We start from the raw sequence: 27,995 nt of genomic DNA, 5'->3' as shown, positions 1-27,995 counted from the left end.
GAATTGGTTTACGTCAGTTGGATAGGGACTACTAAATATTTTTCTGTAAAATATAGATTACTATGTTTTAACACTTATGGCCTATAGAAGCAAAGGCAAGGTCTAGACCCTTGGCTTTTTAACCATGGATAATATCTTCATTCACTCAACTTTAGTCACCCACACACACAGGCATTTGCTTGACTTTGAAATCATCAGCCACAATCCCCTCTTTAAACGTCATATGCCAGCATCCCTCCCTGTCCATCATCTGCTACCTTCCCAACTACCATAACTCCAAGTCCAACAATTCTATTTCTCACAGACTCCTACCATCCATCGACTCTACTGTTCTTTCTTTCTCTTTTCTTTAATTTAAAATTTTTGTTTTTACTTTATTTTGCTTTACAATACTGTATTGGTTTGGCCATACATTGACATGAATCTGCCACAGGTGTACATGAGTTCCCAATCCTGAAACCCCTCCCACCTCCCGCCCCATGTCATCTCTCTGGATCTTCCCCGTGCACCAGCCCCAAGCATGCTGTGTCCTGTATTGAACATAGGCTGGGGATTCGTTTCTTACATGACAGTATACATGTTTCAATGCCATTCTCCTCTACTGTTCTTTCATTATCCATCACAGTCCCGGGCCTCCCTTCCCTTCTTATCCAGTCTAAACGCCATTGTCCAGACACTCTTACCATTTCACTGTCTCCCACTTCGCCAGTGCCCCAAGAGGAACACGCCCAATTCTCTGTCTACTAAGCAATGTGGAATCGAACTAAGCTGAAGAAAAACTCACAGTCAAACTGACTGTGGCTGTGATGGAGAGAAGTAGGCTAATTTGGGGGACTATTTTGGAAGCCGTGCCAGCAGCAGATGAATTGGATATGGATAATGAGGGGAAAGGAGGCATTGAAGGTGATGCTGAAGGTGCCAGATTGAAGAACAGGTGAGATATTTATTGATAAGTGAAAAGCTAGATGAAAAATATGGATTTTTAAAAAAAAATCAATGTTCTGCTTTATTATTTTTTTACAAACTTTTTACTTATTTATTTTTCCATCTTCATATAATAACCCTCTGTTTTTTAAATTTTTTAATATAAATTTCTTTATTTTAATTGGAGGCTAATTACTGTAAAATATTGTATTGGTTTTGCCATACATCGACATGAATCTGCCACGGGTGTACATGTGTTCCCCATTCTGAACCCTCCTTCCACCTCCCTCCCCGTACCATCACTCTGGGTCATTCCAGTGCACCAACCCCGAGGATCCTGTATCCTGCATCGAACCTGGACTGGGGATTTGTTTCACATATGATAATATTCATGTTTCAATGCCATTCTCCCAAATCATCCCACCCTCGCTCTCTCCCACAGAGTCCAAAAGACTGTTCTTTATATCTGTGTCTCTTTTGCTGTCTCACATACAGGGTTATCATTACCATCTTTCTAAATTCCATATATATGCATTAGTATACTGTATTAGTGTTTTTCTTTCTGGCTTACTTCACTCTGTATAATACGCTCCAGTTTCATCCAACTCATTAGAACTGATTCAAATGTATTCTTTTTAATGGCTGTGTAATACTCCATTGTGTATATGTACCACAGTGTTCTTATCTATTCCTCTGCTGGTGGACATCTAGGTTGCTTCCATGTCCTGGCTATTATAAACAGTGCTGCAATGAACATTGGGGTACACATGTCTCTTTCAATTCTGGTTTCCTTGGTGTGTATTTCCAGCAGGGGCATTGCTGGGTCATAAGGCAGTTCTATTTCCAGTTTTTTAAGGAATCTCCACACTGTTCTCCATAGTGGCTGTACTAGTTTGCATTCCCACCAACAGTGTAAGAGGGTTCCCTTTTCTCCACACCCTCTCCAGCATTTATTGCTCGTAGACTTTTGGATAGCAGCCATTCTGACTGGTGTGAAATGGTACCTCATTGTGGTTTTGATTTGCATTTCTCTGATAATGAGTGATGTTGAGCATCTTTTCATGTGTTTGTTAGCCATCTGTATGTCTTCTTTAGAGAAATGTCTGTTTAGTTATTCGACGCATTTTTTGATTGGGTCATTTATTTTTCTGGAATTGAGCTACAGGAGTTGCCTGTATAGTTTTGCGATTAATTCTGTGTCAGCTGCTTCATTTGCTATTATTTTCTCCCATTCTGAAGGCTGTCTTTTTACCTTGTTTGTAATTTCCTTTGTTGTGCAGAAGCTTTTAATTAGGTCCCATTTGTTTATTTTTCTTTTATTTCCAAAATTAACAAGGAAACACAAACTTTTAGTGATACAATAGACCAGTTAGACCTAATTGATATCTAAAGGACATTTCACCCTAAAACAATGAATTTCACCTTTTTCTCAAGCACACACGGAACCTTCTCCAGGATAGATCACATCCTGGACCACAAATCTAGCCTTGGTAAATTCAAAAAAATTGAAATCATTCCAAGCATATTTTCTGACCACAATGCAGTAAGATTAGATCTCAATTACAGGAGAAAAACTAGTAAAAATTCCAACATATGGAGGCTGAAAAACACGCTGCTGAATAACCAACAAATCACAGAAGAAATCAAAAAAGAAATCAAAATATGCATAGAAACGAATGAAAATGAAAACACAACAACCCAAAACCTGTGGGACACTGTAAAAGCAGTGTTAAGGGGAAGGTTCACAGCAATACCGGACTTCCCTGGTGGTTCAGACGTTAAAGCATCTGTCTACAATGTGGGAGACCCAGGTTCGATCCCTGGGTCAGTAAGATTCCCTGGAGAAGGAAATGGCAATCCACTCCAGTACTATTGCCTGGAAAATCCCATGGACAAAGGAGCCCATGCTAAAGTCCATGGGGTCGAAAAGAGTCAGACACGACTGAGCAACTTCACTTTCACTTCTCACTTTCACAGCAATACAGGCATACCTCAAGAAAGAAGAAAAAAGTCAAAGAAATAACCTAACTCTACACCTAAAGCAACTAGAAAAGGAAGAAATGAAGAACCCTAGGGTTAGTAGAAGGAAAGAAATCTTAAAAATTAGGGCAGAATTAAATGCAAAAGAAACAAAAGAGACCATGGCAAAAATCAACAAAGCCAAAAGCTGGTTCTTTAAAAGGATAAATAAAATTAACAAAGCATTAGCCAGACTCATCAAGAAACAAAGGGAGAAAAATCAAATCAATAAAATTGAAATGAAAATGGAGAGATCACAACAGACAACACAGAAATACAAAGGATCAATAAGAGACTACTATCAGCAATTATATGCCAATAAAATGGACAACTTGGAAGAAATGGACAAATTCTTGGAAAAGTACAACTTTCCAAAACTGAACCAGGAAGAAATAAAAAATCTTAACAGACCCATCACTAGCACAGAAATTGAAACTTAATCAGAAATCTTCCAGCAAACAAAAGCCCAGGTCCAGATGCCTTCACAGCTGAATTCTACCAAAAATTTAGAGAAGGACTAACACCTATCCTACTCAAACTCTTCCAGAAAATTGAAGAGGAAGGTAAACTTCCAAACTCATTCTATGAGGCCACCATCACCCTAATACCAAAACCTGACAAAGATGCCACAAAAAAAGAGAACTACAGGCCAATAGCACTGATGAACATAGATGCAAAAATCCTTAACAAAATTCTAGCAATCAGAATCCAAAAACACATACATCATGACCAAGTGGGCTTTATCCCAGGGATGCAAGCATTCTTCAATATCTGCAAATCAATAATGTAATACACCACATTAACAAATTGAAAAATAAAAGCCATAGGATTATCTCAATAGATGCAGAGAAAGCCTTTGACAAAATTCAACATCCATTTATGATAAAAACTCCCCAGAAAGCATGAATAGAAGGAACATACCTCAACATAATAAAAGTTATATATGACAAACCCACAGCAAACATTATCCTCAATGGTGAAAAACTGAAAGCATTTCCCCTAAAGTCAGGAATAAGACGAGGGTGCCCACTCTCACCACTACTATTCAACATAGTTTTGGAAGTTTTGGCCACAGCAATCAGAGCAGAAAAAGAAATAAAAGGAATCCAGATTGGAAAAGAAGTAAAACTCTCACTGTTTGCAGATGACATGATCCTCTACATAGGAAACCCTAAAGACTCCACCAGAAAATTACTAGAGCTAATCAATGAATATAGTAAAGTTGCAGGATATAAAATCAACACACAGAAATCCCTTGCATTCCTATACACTAATAATGAGAAAATAGAAAGAGAAATTAAGGAAACAATTCCATTCACCATTGCAATGAAAAGAATAAAATACTTAGGAATATATCTGCCTAAAGAAACAAAAGACCTATATATAGAGAACTATAAAACACTGGTGAAAGAAATCAAAGAGGACAACAAAAGATGGAGAAATATACCATGTTCATGGATTGCAAGAATCAATATAGTGAAAATGAGTATACTACCCAAAGCAATCTATCGATTCAATGCAATCCCTATCAAGCTACCAACGGTATTTTTCACAGAGCTAGAACAAATAATTTCACAATTTGTATGGAAATACAAAAAACCTCAAATAGCCAAAGCAATCTCAAGAAAGAAGAATGGAACTGGAAGAATCAACCTGCCTGACTTCAGGCTCTACTACAAAGCCACAGTCATCAAGACAGTACGGTACTGGCACAAAGACAGAAATATAGATCAATGGAGCAAAATAGAAAGCCCAGAGATAACAAAATCGAAAGCCCTTATCTTTGACAAAGGAGGCAAGAATATACAATGGAGAAAAGATAATCTCTTTAACAAGTGGTGCTGGGAAAACTGGTCAACCACTTGTAAAAGAATGAAACTAGAACACTTTCTAACACCATACACAAATATAAACTCAAAATGGATTAAAGATGTAAATGTAAGGCCAGAAACTATAAAACTCCTTGAGGAGAACATAGGCAAAACACTCTCTGACATAAATCACAGCAGGATCCTCTATGACCCACCTCCCAGAATATAGGAAATAAAAGTGTTCTGCTTTAAATTTTAAAGTTTAATATGCTTAGTAAGTATTCCAGTGAGAATGTCAAGTAAGCAGTTGGATATGTGAGTCTGGAACAGTTGAATAGATGAGAACTAGGAATGAAAGTATAGGTGTTATGTAAAGCTTTGAGCCCACATGAGAGCAGAAGAGAAAATACATAGAGAAGAGCCCTGGGTCACTCTAACATACAGAGGTTATGCAAAACAAAAGAGATCCTGATTGAGGAGAAGTGGTTGATAAGGTAAGAAAAATTAGGACAGTGTGGAATTGCTGTCTCTAAAAGAAGAGTGTTTCAGGAAGGAGAGAGTGGCTACTTGGGTCAAAACTGTTGAGGTGGTTGATGGGGACAGAAAGGAGACCTTCAGATTTCCCAATAAGGAGATCACTGAAGACTTCCCTGGTGTCTCAGACAGTAAAGAATCTGCCTACAATGCAAGATCCCCGGATTGGGAAGATCCCCTGGAGAAGGCAATGGCTACCCATTCTAGTACTCTTGCTTGGAGAATGACAGAGGAGCCTGGTGGACCAAAGTCCATGGAGTCAAAAAGAGTCAGACATGACTGAGAGACTAAATGTACATTGATGCTGTAGCTGAAGCTCCAGTACTTTGGTCCCCTGATGTGAAGAGCCAACTCACTGGAAAAGACCCTGATGCTGGCAATAATTGAAAGCAAAAGGAGAAGGAGGTGGATGAGAATGAGAAGGTCAGAAAGCATGACCAACTCAATGGACATGAATTTGAGCAAACTCCAGAAGATAATGGAGGACAGAGGAGCCTGGTGTCCATGGAGTCGCAAAGAGTCAGGCATGAATTAGCGACTGAACAACAGCAATATTATTGCCACCTTTGTCATAGGTTAATTGACCATATGAATGTGTGTTTATTTTCCTAGATTCACTATTCTGTTCCAATTGATCTGTGTGTCTGTTTTGTATCAGTATGATACTGTTTTGATTACTATAACTTCATAGTATACTTTCAAGTTTGGGAGCATGATACTTACAGATCTGTTTTTCTTTCTCAAAATTATCTTGACTATTCAGGGTCTTTTGTGCTTCCATACAAATTTTAGCATCAATTTATTCTATTTCTATGAAAAAATGCCTTTCATATTTTGATAGGGATTGCACTGACTCTGTATATTATTTTGAGGACAATTATAATGATATTGATTCTTCCAATCCATGAGTACATGGATTTCCACTTACTTGTGTCATCTTAAATTTCCATTCTAAATGTCCAATACTTTTCCCTATGTCCTAAAGTCTTTCACCTCCTGGGTTAAATGTATTCCTAGATTTTATTCTTTTTGATGTAATTATAAATGGATTATCCTCTTAATTTCTCTTTCTAACAGTTTGTTATTGGCATATAGAAATGTAACAGGTTTCTGTATATTAATTTTACATCCTGAAATTTTACTGAATTCTTTATTACTTCCAACAGAACTAGATTTAATAAATGGCTTTCCTTCTTGTATAGTCTGGTACCCTTTATACTGCTGTTTTTCACTGTGTCCCAGGGCCTGAGTCTGTGCTTGGGCCCCTCATTAACATCCCTCCCTACTACAGGTTGTTGCCCCAGGGGAGAGGTTTCTATGGATACCATGTCTTCATCTTTCCTACTTGTTCCCCTGAGGTCCCTTCTATGTGCAGTAGCTGTTCAATCAGTGCTCAGGTCTTCTTTAAGAGAACTGCTTTGTATGGAGGTATAGACCCAATGTGTCTGTAGGAGGAAGTGAGCTTAGAGTCTTACTAATCTTGGACCCTTTTCCTGTTGTCTTCTGTATTCTGTCTCTCCCTCTCCCCCAGAAAATAATTCTTCTCTAATTCACTGTTGTCTTCCAAATGCTTTAAAAAAATGCTTGGTACCTGTTAGACACTTGTAAATACTTGATATATGAATGAATTAATCACAGACGTAAAATACCCACCAAAATGACCATTTTAGAAAACACTAATCGGGGGAGAACTATAAAGTTTTCCTGAGTCAGCTTCTTTATCATTTAATATAATACTAAAAAATATGAAACCTACAATCCATTTCTGAATGATCAAAAAAAAACTAAAATGAGATATATTTTAGTCAATCAAAATAGACTATAATTTGACTAAGATGAAAAATAAAATCTGCTTCCATTTTAGCATCATCAGCTTTGACAACATAAATCACCGGTGCTAGCACTCTGGAGCATGAATGACATCTGAGAATTTAAAAATCCTTTGATGGTAAAAAAAAAAAAAGTTACTAAGTTATATCCAGCACTGAATCCAAATAAAAATATGACAAACCTATTTTTCTCTCAGCTTTATCTTTTAAACAATCAGAGAGTGAATAGGCCAAAACAGAATTTTAACAGCAGGTTCTGCCTGGCTAGATTGGACACTTCCAAATGATTTTAATGGGCTATTTGCCTCTTGTTCTTATTATTTTCTCCACTTTGGAACCTGTATGGTACACATAAAACATTTACCCATGTTTAAAGCACTCTTTTCATAGGAATAAGAATTGATTGATTGACATGAACATATGATCTATGAACCACAAAGCTGATTTATTCCTCCACACTGCATCAAACATTACAAATGACCTATTTTCTTCACTTAGCAGTAGTTACCATAGTTCAGCTGTATAAATGAAGTTCCCAAAGAATTTGAGAAATCTGGGAAATTTGAGAAGCAAAGAATTTCAAAAATCTGATTCAATTAAAAAGATATACCGGCTTAGTCACAAAGGCCAGGTGTAAATATGATGAGATTCTAAGCATTTTACTTGCTTGTTATTACCCACTGTTTCCACCAATGGCAATTTAGAGATGAATAAATCTAAGAAAAAGCCTAGGCTATCCCAGGTGGTTCATTGGTAAAGAATTTGCCTGCCAATACAAGAGACACAATTCTGACCCTTGGGTCAGGAAGATCTCCTGGAGAAGGAAATGGCAACCCACTCCAGTATTCTTCTCTGGGAAATCCCATGGACAGAGGAGTCTGGCAAGCTACAGGCAATGGGGTCACAAAAGAGTAGGACACGACTTAGCAACTAAACAACAAAAAATATGGTAACTTCTAGAAAGTTTTAACCTTCAACCTTTTCAAACATATGTCCTATCTGATGATCAAAAAAATTTTCATGATATTGCTCTTAATGTCACATATGTTTTTAAAAATATGGACAACACCCCTCCAAACACCTTGATTTATTGAGGGCTACATTATATATAATACAATGCACCCATGTAACCAGCACCATCATCAGGATACTAGAACATTTTGCATCGACTCAAAAGCTTCTTCTGGACCCTTGGCCATCCACACCCCTACAACCTACCTAACACAAACTCTAGCCACAAGCAAGCACAGATCTGCTTTCTACCATGACAGATCAGATTGGCCAGTTCCAGAATATCCTACATATGAAATAACACAGCAAATACCCTTTTATGTATCACTTCTTTTACACAGTAGGATGTTTCTGAATTCCCCCAATGTGGGGTCCCCCCACGTTGTTAGCTGTACCAGTAACTTGTTCTTTTTCTACTGCTAAACAGTATTCCATTACATGCAGAGCTCATAAATTGTTATGCAATAATTTGGTGGATATTTATTTGATTTTTTTCTCAGTTTTTGTCAGTAAAACTAAGGCTGTTATGAACATTCATTTACAATCTTTGCATGGATATAACTTTTCATACTCTTTGGGGGAAAAAAAAACCCTAAGAGTGAAAATTCTAGTGGTACATGGCGAGCATATGTTGAACTGTATGAGAATCTGCCAAACAGTTCTATGTAAGTGCACTAAAATCTGTTTTTATCTGTTTACTTTACAGATAAAAACCTTTAATACTGAACATTTCAGCCTTCACACACCAGTTTGCTTTCTCTGCCCCACAGATGTTCTTCGTCTCCATGTAATTCAGTGGACAGAACCATCCCATAACGGCACTGAGGACCAGCTGCTAGAAACAGCATGTTTTTTCATATGAAATACTAATTATAAGGAGGAGTCACTTAACAGAGAGAGCCCCATGTGGGTACAAAGGACTAGTAAGCCTGGTGATAAGCAGGTAACTCTCTCTTCTGTGAGAGTTTATATGAAGCATATTCTCTCTCATAAGGTGTCAAATTTGGATTTCCTCCACATCCTCCCTACCCAAGACCCCAAAGATCTTGTTCTCCTGTTACAGCCTCATGAGGTCTATCTCCATGAGATAACAGCTGAAGGTTTCCACTTTCCAGACGCTACATCCTAAGTAGCATAAGGGATGAGAACTGAGCTATCACTCAGCATTCTCCTGACTAGGATCTTTACCAGTGAGCTAGCTGGATCAAGCCACACAGGAAAGTAAGACACCCTGATTGAAGGAAATGATCTAGTTAAACTATTAATCTCAATTTGGGAAGAAAGAACCACCACTCATAAATAAATGCCCTAGGAATTCCTTTCCAGGTTGTTATTTTCTGATTATGAATACAAACAAGTCTATTCACTCAGTCGTGTCTGACTCTTTACGACCCCATGGACTATAGCCCACTGGGCTTCCCTGTCCATGGGATTCTCCAGGCAAGAATGCTGGAATGGGTTGCCGTTTCCTTCTTTATGGGATCTTCCCAAACCAGGGATCGAACCTGGGTCTCCTGCATTGTAGGTGGATGCTTTACCGTCTGAGCTAGAGAGTGGCAAAGTATTATGAATATAAAATATAACAGGCTACATAATTTTCATAGTCAAATAATCTTTGTTGCAAAACCACTCACCTGAAAAGGTATATTTCCCCATCTCTTTAATCTAGACTGGTCTGTGACTTCCCCCGACAGCCAGAGTGTGGAAGAAAGGAAGGAAGGCTTTTATACTCATTCACACCCTCTCCCTTGCACTTTCTTTGAAGCCCAAACTGGCCTGCTAGAAATCAAGATACACATGGAGGAGGAATGGGCCCTCCAGTTAAGACCATCCTCGACCAGCCAGCCCTCAGTATGCCCAGCAGTTGACCACAGACGCTTAAATAGGCTCAGTGGAAAGCAATAGAACTTTCCCCACTAAGGGGAGTTCAAACTGCCAACCCACTCAATTATGAGCTAACTAAATGGTTGATGGTTTACGCCAGGACATTTGAGGGTTGATGGTTTACGCCAGGACATTTTAGGGTGAGTCTGTTATGCAGCAAAAGCTAATTGATACATTGATCAGGTAACAAAATAGTTCCTATCTCATTAGCAGTACATAGAGTCCCCTCCTACAAATTCTCCTTATTCCCCATGGCTCTGACTTTTGACTCACTTTTCTGGGTCTTCATTCCTACTTGTCCATGTTCTCCTTCACCCGTGTGCTGCCTAGTATGGACTGAATTTTGTCTCCTCCAAAATTCATAGGTTGAAGCCTGAACTCCCAGTACCTCACACTGTGACCCTATTTGGAGACGGAACCTTTAATGAGGTAATTAAAATAGAAATAGGCTCCTATGATGGGCCCTCATCCAATCTGACTGCAATCCTTATAAGGAGAAGAAATTCGGACACACAAAAGGACCCCAGGGATGTGTGCACAGAGAAAAGACTGTGCAGACACAGCAGAGAAGTGGCCATCTGCAAGCCAAGGAGACCTGATGACACCTCGAACTTGGACTCGTGACCTCCAGATCTCTGCAGAAGTAAGCTTCTGTTGTTCAAGCCAACCAGTCTGTGGCATTTCGTTATGGCATACCTAACAGACTAAAACACTCCCTATGGGGAAAAAATGTACAAAAAAATGTCCCGGCTTTCTTCCCGGATAATCACTCTGAAGACTCCTGGCTTAATCGTCAAAACAAAAATGTCTTAAGCAATCCCTCTCCTGGACATATATTCAAAAAAAGAAAACTGTACTTCAAAAAGATACACACACCCCAACTTTCACAGCAGCACTATTTAAACAAGGCAGGGTATGGAATTAACCTAAGTATCCATTGACAGAGGAATGGATAAAAAAGATGTGTTACAAATGTACAGTGGACTACTATTCAAGTCATAAAAAAAGAAATCTTGCTATTGCAACAACATGGACAAAACTGAAGGATATTACACTTGATGAAAAAAGTCAGAGAAAGGCAAATACTGTGTGCTATCACTTATATGTGTAATCTAAAAAGTAAAACAAATGAATTAATATATCAAAAAAGATCCTAAAAGATGAGGCCCTTAAAGTTCTGCACTCAGTATGTCAGCAAATTTGGAAAACTCAGCAGTGGCCACAGGACTGGAAAAGTTGTTTTCATTCCAATCACAAAGAAGGGCAATGCCAAAGAATGCTCAAACTACCGCACAATTTGCATTCACTTCACACACTACAACGTTATGCTCAATATCCCCCAAACTAGGCTTCACCAGTATGCGAACCAAGAACTTTCAGACGTACAAGCTGGGTTACAAAGAAGAACCAGAGATCACATTGCCAACATTCGCTGGATCATGGAGAATGCAAGGGAGTTCCAAGAAAACATCTACATGTTTCATTGACTACATTAAAGCCTTTGACTGTGTGTATCGCAATAAACTGTGGAAATTCTTAGAGATGGGAATACCAGGACACTTTATCTGTCTCCTGAGAAACCTGTATGCAGGTCAAGAAGCAAGAGAACCAGACATGGAAAACTGATTGGTTCACAATTGGGAAAGGAGTACGACAGAACTGTATATTCTCATCCTGCTTATTTAACTTCTATACACAGTACATCATGCGAAATACCCAGCTGGATCACAAGCTGCAATCAAAACTGCCAGGAGAAATACAAACAACGTCAGATATGCAGATGATATAATTCAGATGGCAGAAAGTGAAGAGGAACTAAAGAATCTCTTGATGAGAGTGAAATAGCAGAGTGAAAAGGCTGGCTTGAAGCTCAACATTCAAAACACTATGATCATGGCATACAGTGCCATCACTCCATGGCAAATAGAAGGGGGAAAAGTGGAAATAGTGGCAGACTTTATTTTCTTAGGCTCCAAAATCACTGTAGACTGTGACTGCAGCCATGAAATTAAACAATGCTTGCTCCTTGGAAGGAAAGCTATGACAAACCTAGACAGCATATTAAAAAGAAGGTCTCTGCTTTGCCACCAAAGGTCCATCTACTCAAAGCTATGCTTTTTTCAGTAGTCATGTATGGATGTGAGAGTTGAAGTATAAAGAAAGCTGAGCGCTGAAAAAATGATGCTTTTGAACTGTGGTGTTGGAGAAGACTCTTGAGAGTCTCCTGGATAGCAAGGAGATCCAACCAGTCCAATCCTAAAGGAAATCAACCCTGAATATTCATTGGAAGGACTGTTGTGGAAGCTGAAGCTCCAATATTCTGGCCACCTGATGTAAAGAGCCAACTCACTGGAAAAAAACCTTGATGTGGGGAAAGATTGAAGGCAAAAGGAGAAGCAGGGAGCAGAGAATGAGATTGTTGGATGGCATCATCAACTCAATGGACAGCAGTCTGAACAGACTCTGGGAAGTGGCAGAGGACAGAGGAACCTGGTGTGCTACAGTCTGTGGGGTCACAAAGAGCTGGATACAACTTAGTGACTTAACAGTAACAACGACAAATGAAAACAGAAGCAGAATCACAAATAAAGGGGAAAAAACTAGTCATACTGGTGATGAGAAGAATGGAAGAAGTAGCAAGGCAGGTAAAGGGGTAAAACTGCTATCACAGAAGAAAAAAGCTACCACGACGTACGGTACAGAACAGAGAACGTAACCAGTGCTTTACAGTAACTTTAAGCAGAGTATAATTGTATACCTGAAACTAATACAGCATTATAAATCAACTATATTTCAATAAAAATATTTAAATAAACAGAAATTTTAAAAGAAAAAGTTTTAACTATAATAAATCCATATTTGTTGCAAAAGAAATGTTTTAGATAATAAAGTAAAAAAAGTAATAAGTTCACCATTTTAAGAGATAAAACATGAAATAAGGAAGTAAATCTTCCACTTCCATGCCATTCTGAGAGGGGATCTCCACTGACATCTGGTATGTCCTCTTGCTGTGCGGCCTTTAGCTCCTGGAGTTCCCCATCAAATGGTAAACTCCCTGAAAGACAGTGGGCACCGGCAGGGGACACGTGCCCTTTTACTGGTGGCACAGATTCCCAAAGCCCTTCCTGTGCAGAATTCCTGGGCCTGTTTTAGCACGTAACACTGCAGACAGTCACTCTCGTAACTGATCGGAAAGCACACACTGACACAGAGGAGCTTCTTGTTGCCCCTGTCTGATGTGATTCCACTGTTGCTAGTACCTCTACTCCAACAGGAAATGCAGCATCACAATGGATGCCTCAGACAGCAGGCGACCGTCTACACCTAGCCTGGAAATCCTAGCCTAGGGTTTCTCTAAGGAGCAAACTGTCAGACCCTCCTTTGGTATATTCAACACAAATAATGACAATCATCAATTGAGCACTTATCATGTGTCATGCACTCTCTAAGAGCAAGCAGTTGGTTTTGATAGTGGTTGGCTGGTTTGTTTGCATCAGATGAGAACTGTATCCTCACAGTGATGCTGTAAAGCTCCTGCCGAACTCTGAAGACCGAGCTCTTCGGACCATAGTCAGTGGTGAGTTCTGGCTAGTCCCTGAGTCAGGCCGGATGATATCTGTTGCCCCTCGAGGACCTGCTTCTCAGAGTTCTTGGGCTCCCACCTGGCCCTTTACCCAGGGGGGGACCTCTACCTTCAGATGCTCCTGTTCAGTGCATGAACATCCCAGGACCCTAGTCTATGTGTCTCCCCAAACTTCTCCTAACCCAATTGCGAAGGTAAGAAAAGCCCCTGTTTCACCTACCTGGAAGGGAGCCTCTTTCAGGAGGCCCTACCAGGCCTGAAGTTACCTCCGACACTCATGGGTAGCCCCGGGTGGAGGCCTCACCCCGCCTCACTACTCTCAAAGGAATGGACCAGCTGTCAAACTTAGTGGGAAAATAATGTGAGAACCCCCCAACCAATTCTGGCAACATCACCTGTCTTCCTCCTCACTCTCCTCCCTTCTGATTCCTTCCTGATTTTGATGTCTATGCCACAGTTTTCCTTTATATAAGAGAAGGCTTTTTTTAAAATGCTCATATAATTGAAGACAATGACTAACAGAACTGAACACATGCATAAACCAGAGAACAGCAAATGGGAAGCCCACATGCTTTGTTCTTTTCTAGAAGGCTCCCTTGGAATTATTTTGTTTTCATTTGTTACATGAATAAAATCAATATATATTTAATTTAAAAATCTACTAAATAATACATGATACACTGCAATCTTCAGTTTAAAAAAAATATAACCAAGATATCCTTATAATGATGCTCACAACATTCACTTCTTTTTAGGCATTCAAAGGTAAACTTAACATTCTCCGTTCTGTAGGTCACAATATAGGAGGCTTGGTTAGTTTCTGTGCTCAGTGTTCACAAGGTCAAGATCAAGATGTTGGCAGGGATGAATTCCTTTTCAGTGTCCCCAGCAGCAGCAGCAGCAGCAGCAGCAGCAGCGGGGAATTCACCGCTAAGTTCACTCAGTTTGCTGACAAAGTTTGGTTCTATGTTGCTATAGGACTACGGTCCTGATTCCCTAACATGCTGTTGGCTGGAGCTGTTCTAGGCTTCCAGAGGCTGACCCTATCCCTTGGCTCATCCTTCTCCATCTTCAAAGCCAGCAATGACATGTGGAGTCTTTCTCCTTCCAATCTCTCCAACCTCTGCCTCCCTTGAAATTTTAACAAGCAGTTTTCACCCAAAAGCCCGCATGGTGGCTCTGCTTTGAATAGCCAACAAGGTTCTCATCATGGTTCCAAGGGAGTGACCATAAACATGGGAAGCGTTTGGAGTCTAGCATGCTTGTAATAATCCCCGATGCAACTACATGACTGTTCACTGGGTCGCTGCTTTCTCCTGAGGTGCAATACCACAGTTCCAGAATCACTACAGGGGAAAATGATAACAAAAGCAAAGAGAAGAGGTGCTTTGAAGAGCCAAAATATAACTTTGGGTTTGAAAGCAGATTCTTATATTTGACATGTGCAAAAGCAACAGCATTAAAAAATAGGTGAATTCAACTTCATTAAAATTAAAAACTTGTGTGCATTAAAAGACATTATCAAGAAAGTGAAAGGACAATCTAGAAAATGAAAGTACAATCTAGAAAATGAAAGTCTGCAAGTCATATATCTAAGAAAGATCTAGTATCCAGAATATAAAAACAACTTCTACAATTTAATAACAAAAAAGCAAGCAACACACTTAAAAAAAATGGGTAAACAACTTGAACTAACATTTCTTCAAAGAAGCTCTACAAATGGCCAACCACCACATGAAAAGACGCACATCATTAGTCATCATGGAATGCAAATCAAAACCACATGTGATACCATTTCACACTCATTAGATGGCTTTAAAAAACGAAAAAGAAAGTAAGTGTCGGCAATGATGTGGAGAAATGGGAACTCAAGTGCATTGATAGTGGGGGTGAAAAATGGCGCAGCTACTGTGGAGAAGAGCTTTGCAATTCCTCAAGAAGTTCAATATAGGGACTTCCTCATGGTTCAGTGATAAGAATTCACCTTCTGATACAGGGGGTGTAGGTGTGATCCCTGGTTGGGGAATTAAGGCCCCTCATGCCACAGGGCAGCTGAGCCCACAACTAGAGCACCTGCGTGATGCCTCGTGAAGATCTCATGGCTATAAAGACCCAGCGCGGTTCCACCACACCCCCAAAAGTTAAACGCAGAGTTAGTATACGACCCAGCAATTCCATTCATAGGTATATCCCAAAACAATGGGGAAAGGCTCAAATACATGTATACACATGTTCATAGCAGCATGATTCACAATTGCCAAAAGATGAAAACAGCACAAATGTCCACTAATGGATGAACGGATAAACAAACTGGGATATGCGTACAATGGACATTGTATTCAACTATAAAAAGGGATGAAATACTCATCCATGCTACAACATCGATGACTCTTAAAAACAATATACTGGGAAAGATTGAAGGCAGGAGGAGAAGGGGATGACAGAGGATGAGATGGTTGGATGGCATCACCAACTCAATGCACATGAGTTTAAGCAAGCTCCAGGAGTTGGTGATGGACAGGGAAGCCTGGCGTGCTGCAGCCCATGGGGTCGCAAAGAGTCGGACATGACTGAGTGACTGAACTGAACTGAACTGATAGGTCACAGAATATGTGATTCCATTTACATGAAATATCCAAAATAGGCAAATTCATAGATATGTTGCCAGGGATCGGGAAAGGGGAAAGCGGGGAAAGCACCTGCTTAATGAGTTTGGGGGCTTCTCTGGTGGTGATGAAAATATTTTAGAATTCGGTAGAAATGGTGGTTGTACAGGTTTATGAAACTGCTAAATGACACTGGATTGCTCACTTTTAAATGGGTGATTTTTGTCATATGAATTTCACTTCAATTTTTGTGAAAAAGGCAGAAGGAAGAAGAAAGACAAGGCAGACGGGGAAGAAGAAAGACAAGGCAGGCAAAGCAGGGCAGGTTTTTAGATAGGACGGAAGCTGTGGGAACGGCAGAAATAAGCCCCGGGAGAGGCAAAGGTGCCAGCAGATGTGTGCGGAGAGGGGAAACAGAAACGGCATGGCTGCAGGAAGCGGGATTCAATCCAGGGACGGGCATCCTAACAGCAGCACCTGCACCAGAAGCCACAGACTCTAAAGGCAGAAAGCGTGGGCCCCTTTAGGCAGGAGAAAGTCCTTAACGGGAGGACAGAGTGGTACCGAAGCTCCTCAAGGTGCAGATAGACCCTTCCTTCCTTTACTTTCATATAGAAGAAAGAACAGAGGGTTTCTGAGGAGCAAAAGGAGAAGAGTTAACATCTCTAGGGGGGGTGGGGGGCGGACCCATGTTTCAGGTCTGGAAAAGATTCAGGATGCCCAGGTCAAAGCAGAAAATATGGGGAGACAAGAAATTCTCTCTTTGGAATAAGAAGTTCCTGCTTCCGTGACCACTCAAGGGCTCGTGGGAAACGCCACACAGAAGAAAGCAGTTTGGAGGCTCACAAATATCCATGGAGAGAAAAATGGGAAGGAAGATACTACCTACAGAAGACGGGTCCCGCATATCCTCCACCTCCTTGTAAAGACCCGAAATCTAATGAAATTGGTGACACTGTGCTCACTTTCCAGACGGGAAAACCAAACCGCAGGCTTCAGAGCTCACCTTCTTCCTCCCACACCAAAAGGCAGCGAACCAGGTAAGAAATTATCAAAGTCACCAGGAGCACCGTCTGGTTTGCCAATATACTTCTAATTGCTTCGAAAAGTAGGTGTGACTTTTATTTCTCTATTGGCTCAGTAAGGGCTATTAACATCTGCGCACGCATCTCTCCAAATTCCAGATTGCTCTATTATTCCTCGAGGAGTATATCACCGCCAGGGCACCAGTTTCTTGCCGCTTCTCTTTTGTAGAGGAGTGCCTTCTCTCCGCTCCCTGCCTGCCCGCTGTGAAAGCAGCGGCCTGCAGCCATACAGGGGGTCAGGAGATCACGTCAGCACTTTTGCCCACAGAGGCACTGGAGTCCTCCTCAGACTGCTCGCTTCCTGCTTTTGTGACACTTGATGCCCCGCCAGAAGCCACAAAAAACAGCAAGGAAGGGAGCAGCTGATCTGCAAGGTGGTCACGACCCAAGGTCACTGGCTGGTTCCCTTTCCTGGGAGGGTTTATTTTAGTCCTCAGTCCTCAGCAAGCTGCCCTTCCCCACCTGAGGACAATGAAAACATGAAGCCTGCTCTTTTGTTCATTTCAGAAGAGTAAGCAAAGACTTTGCAAATGCAACAACTTCTACTGGCTTTTTGATTATTGACAAATCAAAAAAAAATTAAAAGGGTCAGGGAGCTAAATTGGCTTTATTTTTTCTTTCTCTTTTACAGAAACAAACCAAACAAAGCAAACCTTCTCACTGCAGCAGGGGAAAAATGTTTCAGACCTGGAAAAGATTCAGGCTACCCAATTCAAGATAGGGGAGTGTGGGACCATATATGGGGACAAGAAACCCTGTCTTTGGAATAAGGAGTTCCTGCTGTCAGGATTGCACAAGGGCTCTTGGAAAATGTCACACAAAAGCAATTTCAATGCCATAAGGACTTCAATAATAGCATATTAAAAAGCTATATGTGAAAATCCTAGTCAAACTAAAAAATACTGGACTGTTAGACCTTTTTCAGTTTCTTCAAATCTTTTGGGAAACAAGACAGGACAAATAACTTTGCTAAGGACAAAAATTTCTGAAATTTTATTTGGACTGAAAAACAGGATAAGACTTCAGCAACTGCTAAAGTAGAAAACTGACATTTTCCCAAATGTATCACACTGTAATTTTATGGCTTATGCTTTTCTTCTCTAGTATTTTATTTTAAAAATAAAGAAAAGTTGAAAGATTTTTTTTCCCAGTAAGCAACCATATTTCTACCAACTAGCCTTTTTGAATACCTAGATCTTTATCCATTTCTCTATCCATCAAGTCTTCTTTTTAATGTATTTCACATTAATGAAGTTGCAGAATTTAATACCTCTAAACTCCTCTGCTGTTGGCATTTTAATCTTTTCTAGTTAAAGGCTGTGACTTAGCAAGAGGAAGAAAGGCTACGAAAGTATATGAAAGCTCATCACACACCTAGTTTCAAGGCTGGTATTCAGATAAATTTGAGATTCTGGCAAAGAATGGAGACCTTCCTATGAAAACCAGGGAGAACAGGATGTGGCAGAATGCTGGCCTTAGGAATAGTTAGGAAAGCTCTCTTACACAAGTCATGGTGCTGGTCTCATATCCTTCCTCCTTCCTTCTAATCACCTTGGGAAAACAAGCCCAGAAGTTCATGGAAACCAAAACCAGAGCAATAGAGAGCCACCCTGGAAATGGAAGAAGGGAGAGAAAATCCCTGCCATTAGCCAAGGGTGAAAATTCTTTCGTATGAAGAAGATATCCCTATGTGGTAGAGGGGTGAACTGCTGCTAAGAGGAGTAAAGGGTTAGAAAATTCTTCTATCCCTTTGTGTTTGCTCTTTCTCTTACCCCTCAGTTACTCCACAAATCAAGAAAGCGAGGAGAATGGCTGAGGCTGGAGCATGCCCACCCTGGAGGGAGCCTCTACCAGCAAAGGCAAGTGAAGACAATGAAAGGGGAACGGAAGGCCAGGGCTGGCCATTCACTGCCTGAACTGAAGGCTTCAGCTGTCCTTAAGGGCTGCAGAGTCTAGCTCACCAGGTGAGGCAAGGAGAGAGCCTGTGTGGAAGTGGGCCCAGGAATGAACAGTGAGCTCACGCTACTGCACTCCCAGGGCACAGCCCGGGGGCAAGATGCAGACAGCAGTGGTGCTGGGAAGGGGTTCTGGGGCAGTTCTTCCAGCACTCTCTCCACACCAGGCGACTTTAGCACCCTCCCACTGAGAAGTGGGCATTTATGTCTCCTCCCCTTGAAACTGGACTGGCTCGTGACTCCCTAGTAATAAAGTCACGTGATGGAGATGATGCAGCATTATTTCCAAGAAGCCCTCCTGAGCAGAGGCGCCTCTCACTTGTCAGGGGGAATAATCACAGGGCCCATGAAGTACCAGCTGCCCTAGAGTCAGCAGGCCATGAGGAAGCCCACGGTTACCCATGAAGAGAGACCCACTGAGACATCCTGAGCCTGTGGGAGGGAAACCCAGCCAGCCTCCAGCTGCTCCAGCCTCCTGCTCTTGCAGTTTCAGATACCATCTGAATGCAGCTACCTGAGAGGTCCTCTAAGCCAGAAGGGCACAATGAAGCCCTTCCAGAACCCCTGACTCACAGGAAATGTGAGATGAGGAGGTGGCTTCTGTTGTTTCAAGTCACTACATTTTGGAGGGATTTCAAACACAAAGCCCAGCGTGTAAACTGGGCCATCATGATATCCCACTTCATATACTGCACAATCCAGGTATTCAAAACTGGCATCAGTCTAGACACTAACTACCTTTCTTACTGTGCAGTTAGTATTCCAGCCTTGTCAGATTACATGCCAGTACTCAAACTTATCTACACCCTTCTCTGCCAACACACATTATATACATATACATCATTTTTTCCATTTCCTAAGATGCCTTCCTCTCCTCTTTAAAATTTTTACACAGTCTCCCCTTCATTCAAGATCTGGGGTCTTTCAAAACGTAACTCTGCACTCCTGAAGGTTATCGGTGATATCGTAGCTGTCAAACCCAATCATTTTCATCATAATTCGTGCCTCCAGGGCATTAAGTACCAAATGGAAGCAACAATAGCTCATCAAAGACAGATCAGCTCACTTTCTTTGGACAACAATGCCACCTCATTGCTTTATTGAATGGGGTTACCAAGCTGGAAGATTCAGACTGCTGACAAAAAGTCTTGTCTCAAAGGAAAGAAGCCTCTTATCAGAGCTTTTCTATAACATTCTGAAATTGCACTGTCCAATGCAGTGCCATTGGCAAAAGTGGTTTTGAGCACTTGAAATATGGCTAGTTTGAATTGAGATTTGTTGTAAGTATCAAATTTACACCCAATAAAAAATAAAAAGGCAAAATATAATTAATAGTATTGAATGTTGAAACGATTATAATTAGGATATGCTAGGCTAAATACATTATTTAAATTAATTTCAAGTGTGATCTTGGACTTCCCAGCCTCCAATTCAGTCAGTTATCACAACCTTTTTTTTTTTTTTTTTTAAATTTTAAATGAGGCTAAAGAGAAATTCATTGCTGTTCACATGCTGTTTCTACTAGGCCACACTTTTGTGCTATACTGAGTTGAAAGTACCCAAGGAAAGAAACACCCATCACTTCATGGCAAATAGAGGGGAAACAATGGAAACAGCGAAAGATTTTGTTTTTGGGGGGCTCCAAAATCACTACAGATAAAGATGCTTGCTCCTTGGAAGAAAAGTTATGACCAACCTAGACAGCATATTAAAAAGCAAAGACATTACTTGCCAACAAAGGTCAGTCTAGTCAAACTATGGTTTTTCTAGTAGTCATGTACGGATGTGAGAGTTGGACCATAAAGAAAGCTGAGTGCCAAAGAATTTATGCTTTTGAACTGTGGTGTTGGAGAAGATTCTTGAGAGTCCCTTGGACAGCAAAGAGATCCAACCAGTCCATCCTAAAGGAAATCAGTCCTGAATATTCATTGGAGGGACCGATGCTGAAGCTGACGCTCCAATACTTTGACCATCTGATGGGAAGAATTGACTCATTGGAAAAGACCCTGATGTTGGGAAAGATTGAAGGCAGGAGGAGAAGGGGACAACAGAGGATGAGATGGCTGGATGGCATCACCGACTGGATGGACATGAGTTTGAGCAAGCTTCGGGAATTGATGATGGACAGGGAAGCCTGGCGTGCTGCAGTCCATGGGGTCACAAAAGTAGGATTCAACTAAGCAACTGAACTGACTAAAAGGAAACACCATCATTTCAATTCAGTTCAGAAACACCATATTTTTCATAAAAGGTTTAAGAAAATACTTTTAAAGGCAAAAGCTAAAATATAAAATTTAAAAGGATGGTTAAAATGGATGAGAATCATCATGTTAACATGTATGCTTGGAAATGTTTCTAGCAAGAATAAATGCCAACAATATAGTCACAGAATATCCCTGCCTCTTTTATCAGGGCACTGAAATTGTTATCCATGAAGACACCCATCTAAGGAAAGCTTTAAAATTATGGATTTTTATTTTCTTCTAACTCTAATACATGTAGCATCTCTATTTACTGAAAACTACCTAGGTATCTCTCAACACTGAAGTCAAACATTCTGCTGTTTGAAGCAGCAGCTCATGACCAACTCGAAGCAAGAAAACGAATGTAACTGGCACCAGGAAATGGCCTAAGGGATGAAGAATACGCCCGGATGAGTGAGGAACTAGGTGAGACAACATGTGACTAGGTAAAGGAGATACTCCAGTGTCTGTCCAGATACCACTGGTACCTTTTAACTGTCCTGTGTGCCCACCTCCCAGCTTTTGTGTTTCGCTTCTAAAGATGGCAACTGCACATTTCTTAAAAGAAGCACTCTTCAACTTCCAGAGCTGCTTCACCTGCAGATACAGAGTCAAGTGCTCCCTGGTTTGCAGCCCCTCTCCCGCCAGCCCACAGTTAGTGTCTGAGGCAGAGACGGGAAGGCCAACTCCCTCGCCTAGAGCAGAAGGAGCAGATTCCTGGAGCAGTTGTGCTCCAGAGCTCCTCCAGGTATTGGGCTGAGGCAGAGACACTGCCCACACCTTCCCCTGTCTGGCTCCCTTCTCCCTTCCCTTGCCCACTCCCTCATCCTCCCAGGAATGCTGTCCTAATAAAACACTCCTGCAGAAATCCCATCTCGGGTCTGCTCAGCGGCGCCCAAGCCAAGACTTTCGTGATGTGTGAATAGGCTCCAAGAAAATGTGTAACGGATCCTTGTTTCTGTACCTCGGATAAGTTTCTGTAACACTTCAGTATTTAAAATGGCTGCACTCACCACTGTTTAATAAGCAGGAAGTCTCTTTGATCCCATAGAGCAATGCAGCAGCCCTAGAATAAAGGTCTTAGATCTAAAAAAAAGATGTTAATAACTTGGCACAACATATTTTTCTCCAGGTGTGAACAAGGTGAGGGTAGTGTGTAAAGCTCAAAAGTAGAAGTAAAAATAAAGTCAGCTTAAAGTTTGCTGAGCTTCATACATGACACTGATAGTATAAATTCTGTACATAACCAATATTTAATAAAAACAATTTCAAGTCACTGCAAAAGGAAGAATGCAACCCCCAACACTAGGTAAGTTTTGCCTTGCAAACAGTATATCTTTGAAATGCAAACAAAACATGTCAGTAGGTGTCAAGCGTTGTTTTCGTTCATGAAACTTGAACACAGCTTTTGGTTTGACCAAACTAATAAAGTCCTCTTTAAGAAGACTCACTCTGAAGCTAGAAATAAAAGAGTGAGGATAATTCATCTCATTTGGTTTATTTAAATTCTTTCTGTTTTAACACTGATGAAAAGCTAAGCTGAACGTAACTTAAATAAGAAAAATATAAAATATACCTTTTGCCATTACAGGAATTAAAATATATTCAGAATGCCTACTGTGGATGTAATAGTCCTAAAAAAAAGTAACCCACTTAGAACATATGTACATCCCACTGTTGGAATCATGACAAAATTACGCCAGTGTTCAAGATGAAACAAGAATAGTTCAGATGCCAGGGTCCAGATATTTCCAATTTTAAATGTGGGAAGACCTTATAAAAGTATCAGATTTCACTTCAGGATAAAAATTCATTATTAAAGAGAGCCAACAATTGAATGTTGCTAGAGTAAAATGCTTTTACTTTTAGAAGAGGATGTCAGGAAACACCCAAGAATTTTCTCCCTGGGAAAAGGCAAGCCTAACACAAAGATGACGATCAAAACCCTGGTGACAAGTGAGACGCCAGGTTCAATCAGGTCCTATCAGGTTTGGGGGTGGAAGAGGAGCCCACGTTATATGTTAGCTGTCCCAGGGCCCAATGCCGTCTGAAGTGTCAGCCGCTCAGTCGTGTCTGACTCTTTGTGACCCCCATGAACTGTAGCCTGCCAGACTTCTCTGTCTGTGGGATTCTCCAGGCAAGAATACTGGATTGGGTTGCCATTCCCTTCAGGGGATCTTCCCAACCCAGGGATTGAACTTAGGTCCCTGCATTGCAGGCAGACTCTTTACTACCTGAGCCACAAGGGAAGCCTCAAAGCCACCTAAAGTCTTTGTAAAATCAAATGGGTGGCATTTATACCACTTAATATACAAGAAAACATAAAATATAGAACAAACAATATCTAAGCTCTAGGTTATTTTTTTTTATTCTTAAGTCTTTCTTTTCACAAAATACCTAATTCTTCATAGGGACCATGTAAAACAGATGATGATGAACAATACTTATTTTTTAAGGATAATACAATGATTGTACCGAGAAACTAGATAGTCAAAAAAAAAAAATTAAAAAGAAACCAAAAAGTAGATATCCTGTCCACACTGATTTAAAGTCTCTAGTGAATTATTTAGATTCCCAACTTGAGTGTGCCTGCTGAGACATGATTTATGAATCATCCATGGGGAACAGTAAAATATACTGCACTTGACTAAAAATAAGTAGGAACATTCAATAATAAATCTACTTTCTTGATCTTCTTCTGTCATAGTTAAGTACTGATCTGGTAGTATGGAGAACTTGACAGGTAGTATGAGTCTTCCCTCCTCTCACAGAAAGGCTGGAAGAAAATCAGCCATGGGCCCTGCCAGGAGATAATGGAATGTCTGACATGGCATGAAACATGGAGAAGAAAATAATACTGATTTTAAATTCTTGGGACCTGGAGCTCACTTATAGACATGATGTGATGTGAAAGTCGCTCAGTTGTGTCTGACTCTTTGCGACCCCATGGACTGTAACCCACCAGGCTTCTCTGTCCGTAGAGCCTGGAATCCACTGTAGTCCATGGGATCTACAGGCCAGAATACTGGAGTGGGTAGCCTTTCCCTTCTCCAGGGGATCTTCCCAACCCAGGGATCAAACCCAAATCTCCCACATTGCAGCCAGATTCTTTACCAACTGAACCACAAGGGAAGCCCAAGAGTACTGGACTGGGTAGCCTATCCTTTCTCCAGTGGATCTTCCCAACCCAGGAATCAAACCAAGGTCTCCCCCATTGCAGGCAGATTCTTTACCAGCTGAGCCACAACGGAAGCCCAAAGAACATGTGATATCAGTGAAAGTGAAAGTCGCTCAGTCGTGTCTGCCTCTTTGCAACACCATGCACTATATAGTCCAGGGAATTCTCCAGGCCAGAATACTGGAGTGGATAGCTGTTCCCTTCTCCAGGAGATCTTCCCAACCCAGGGATGGAACCCAGGTAACCCACACTGCAGGCAGATTCTTTACCTGCTAAAGAATATATTTATATATTTAAGAATTTATATTTATTCTAAATATAAATCTGCTGGTTATTTTTCTCATGTGATCACTATAAAATTACTTCTTGTCCCTTAAAGTAAGAAATGACATATAGTTCAAATGTTTTATTTACAACACCAAGAAGAAAATAGCAATTGGCCAATGGAGTTGAAAAAGAGCATTCATTAGGACTCTGGCTCTTGAATAAAGCATGGGCAATTTATCAGTTATAAATAAAAAGAACTGCGCACATATATTTCTGATTTCAATTTTAGCATTTTGTTAAAGACTTGTAAAACAGGACTTCAGAGAAACACTGGAAGGAGTTAATTACATCATCTTTTTAGGTAGCTCCCATAAAACAGAGGGTGGATTCAGGCTGACAGTGACTTCGCATCTGTGAGAATCTTTTTAAACAAAATGTGTGTAAGATTAAAAACAAGTCATATACATTTCTCCTCAGAAAGAACTACACAAAACAGTAACTTTAATAATAATATCTGAAGGAAATGGCAACCCACTCCAGCATTCTTGCCTGGGAAGTCTCATGGACAGAGGAGCCTTGCAGGCTACAGTCCATGGGGTCACAAAGAGTCAGACACGACTTAGTGACTACTGAATGTACACAATAGTCAGTGCAGACAGCAAGCAGAAAAGCTAGCAGAAAAGGAAGCATCCGAAGCTGGTAGAATAAATAGACTTGAATCCAGAAAATGCCAGGTGATGAGTGCTCTACACCATCAAAGAAAACATCTGTGAACCAGTTTTGAGAGTCCTTTCAGATGGGACAACAGCATGACCGAAGGGATTAATTTTACAGACTGAAAGTTCTAGAACTCCACAAAACTATCAACTCTTATGCACCATGTGCAGAGTACATACCAGATGGCTTGGGTCTGGCTAAAGGTGACTTCTGCTTAGTCCAGCTGCAGCGCTGTCCTCTGCGAAGGAACGACACAGAACAGAGAAAAGTGAGTGTGAAGGACTTCTGGAATTCTCATGGAAATCTCTGAACTTCAAAATAAAAACCCCTAGCATTCTCTAAAACTCATCAGAAAGAGACACTAATAAATTAGTGACAGTTTCCAAACAGAGGACAAAACACATAATCATCAAGTCAGAAATGTTACTGCTACACTCAGCCTACAGGGTTTATATTCTCTGTTAAGCTGCTGATCTCCAGTTCAGCCTCTTGACCTACCAAAATAATTAAGCAGCAGTTGAACAAGGATATTCAAAATGTTCTAGAAGTAGCTACAATGATCTTTTCCTGATTGATAGTAAAACTGATGGTAATTTTAAGAAACTTTTCAAAGAGCAGTGCTGAACAGGAAAGATTTACAATGAAATTGCATCTGTGTACAAACAGTCAATATTTTTTTATATGTATTTTTGTATCGTCTTCATTAAGAAGTTGTTACGTAGATTTTGGACTTGACATTGAATTTAGACTTCAAGATCTCTTGTGTGGGGTGGGGGAGTGACACAGGTCTGGTGGTGTTAAAAGTACACAGAAGTAAGAGGAAGTCCATTTCCATCTAAAAAGAAAGTAGAGGCAGAAAAACTGGCAATCCAGACATGGAAAATGATATCTTTAAAATCTGAACTGGGATTTTGGAAAGACCATCGTCTATTTATGGAGATGTCCACTGTAAGCTCCCAGGTAGAAAGGTTCATCAAAACGTTCATTCAGGCTTTTCTGTAACATTGAATGGAAAAACTCAATCAAAATTTTTGGCCAACCCAATACAGCCACAAATGAAAACTATGTCATTAAAAAAAAGAAAATATTAGAACCAAGATGTATATACCCAGCACCAAGGTAGTGCCTATCATGCACTAGGTACTTCCCACATTGTCAATAAACAGATGAATAACTGAATGGTCTGCCTAGGGCTGCGAAGTTAAAACTGTTTACCTCCCGGGACTGTGAAACAAGCTCAGTTCCAAAAAAGCTCATTGATTAATAACTCTGCCATACCATGCTCTTCATTTTGAGAGACCACTAGGTGCCCAAGTCTTTAAGTCTCTGTAACCAGAGACTTAAATACTGGACACATTTTGCTTTCCTTTTCTAATTCCTTAAGTAACTATCCAGCATAAACCTGATGCATTATTCCATAAGCCTTTCTACTTCTGTCCATGGCTAGGACATTACAACATTTGGGAAACCCGATGTTTCCCAATGTCTTAACTATGTAGAGGTAAATCAGTATAAACAGTTTGTCATGAACTATTTAGCTACTGGGATATGATGGACAAACCTCTGTAACTGACTTGGTGCTATACTCATATGTGAATCATGGCCTTAAGCTACCAAATTTTTCATCCAAATATTATTACTCTAGGTGCTGAAGAATGTAAATGGGGTCTTTGGTAAAGAAGAGACTGAATGGATGAGTAAGCATGCGTGTCTGTGTATCAGCCTCTACAAATCTCTGTGTTTACGTGTCTCTGCGTGTGCATTTGGTCCTTCAAAAGAAGGACAGTTTTCTATAACATAGAAGAAAATCTAATAAATAGTTATAAAAAGTCCCCAAATCCCAGATCCTATTAATGCTGGTGTAAACTAAAGCTGTTTTTCAAAGAATGTAAGCCCACTGAAGAGGAAAAGATAATAACAAAAATATTTTTTAATGTAAAAATATAATAACAAAAAAGATATAACAAAATATATTTGCTGAAAAGCACTATTCAACAAATAGTGCTGGGACAACTAGAAATCCACATGCAAAGCGATGAAGGTGGCTCCTACCTCACACCATACACACAAAAAATAGTGCAAACTGGATCATAGATGTAAACATAAGAGCTAAAACTATAAAACTCTTAGAAGTAAATATAACATAGAAACAAGTCTATGTGGCCACGGATTTAGGCAATGGTTTCATAGAAACAATACCAAAGGTACAAACAATAAAGAAAAAAAATAGGTAAGTTGGACATCATCAAATTTAAAAGTTCTGTGCTTCAGAGGTCACCATCAAGAAGGTGAAGACAACCCACAAAATGGAAAAAAATTTTTGCAAATTGTGTATCTAATAGGAGACTT

The 27,995-nt window shown here is 40.4% G+C and overlaps 1 protein-coding gene across 6 annotated transcripts in view; it reads right to left on the bottom strand.

Annotated features, from left to right (window-relative positions):
- Positions 1–27,995, bottom strand: part of PLCB4 (phospholipase C beta 4) — a 477,139-nt gene that overhangs the window by 270,264 nt on the left and 178,880 nt on the right. For 4 of the 6 annotated variants that reach the window (XM_069546386.1, XM_069546390.1, XM_069546385.1 and 1 more), the window contains exon 3: positions 25,826–25,884. The exons of the other annotated variants lie outside the window; for them this stretch is intronic. The gene's annotated coding sequence lies outside the window, so the exon portion shown is untranslated. The remainder of the gene's footprint in view (positions 1–25,825; positions 25,885–27,995) is intronic. 6 annotated transcript variants of the gene reach the window in all.

Source organism: Ovis canadensis, chromosome 13 (genome assembly GCF_042477335.2).
Source record: "Ovis canadensis isolate MfBH-ARS-UI-01 breed Bighorn chromosome 13, ARS-UI_OviCan_v2, whole genome shotgun sequence".
NCBI classification, from domain to species: domain Eukaryota; kingdom Metazoa; phylum Chordata; class Mammalia; order Artiodactyla; family Bovidae; genus Ovis; species Ovis canadensis.
Note: the sequence above shows the minus strand (reverse complement) of the source record. Positions and strands in the feature narration are given on the sequence as shown.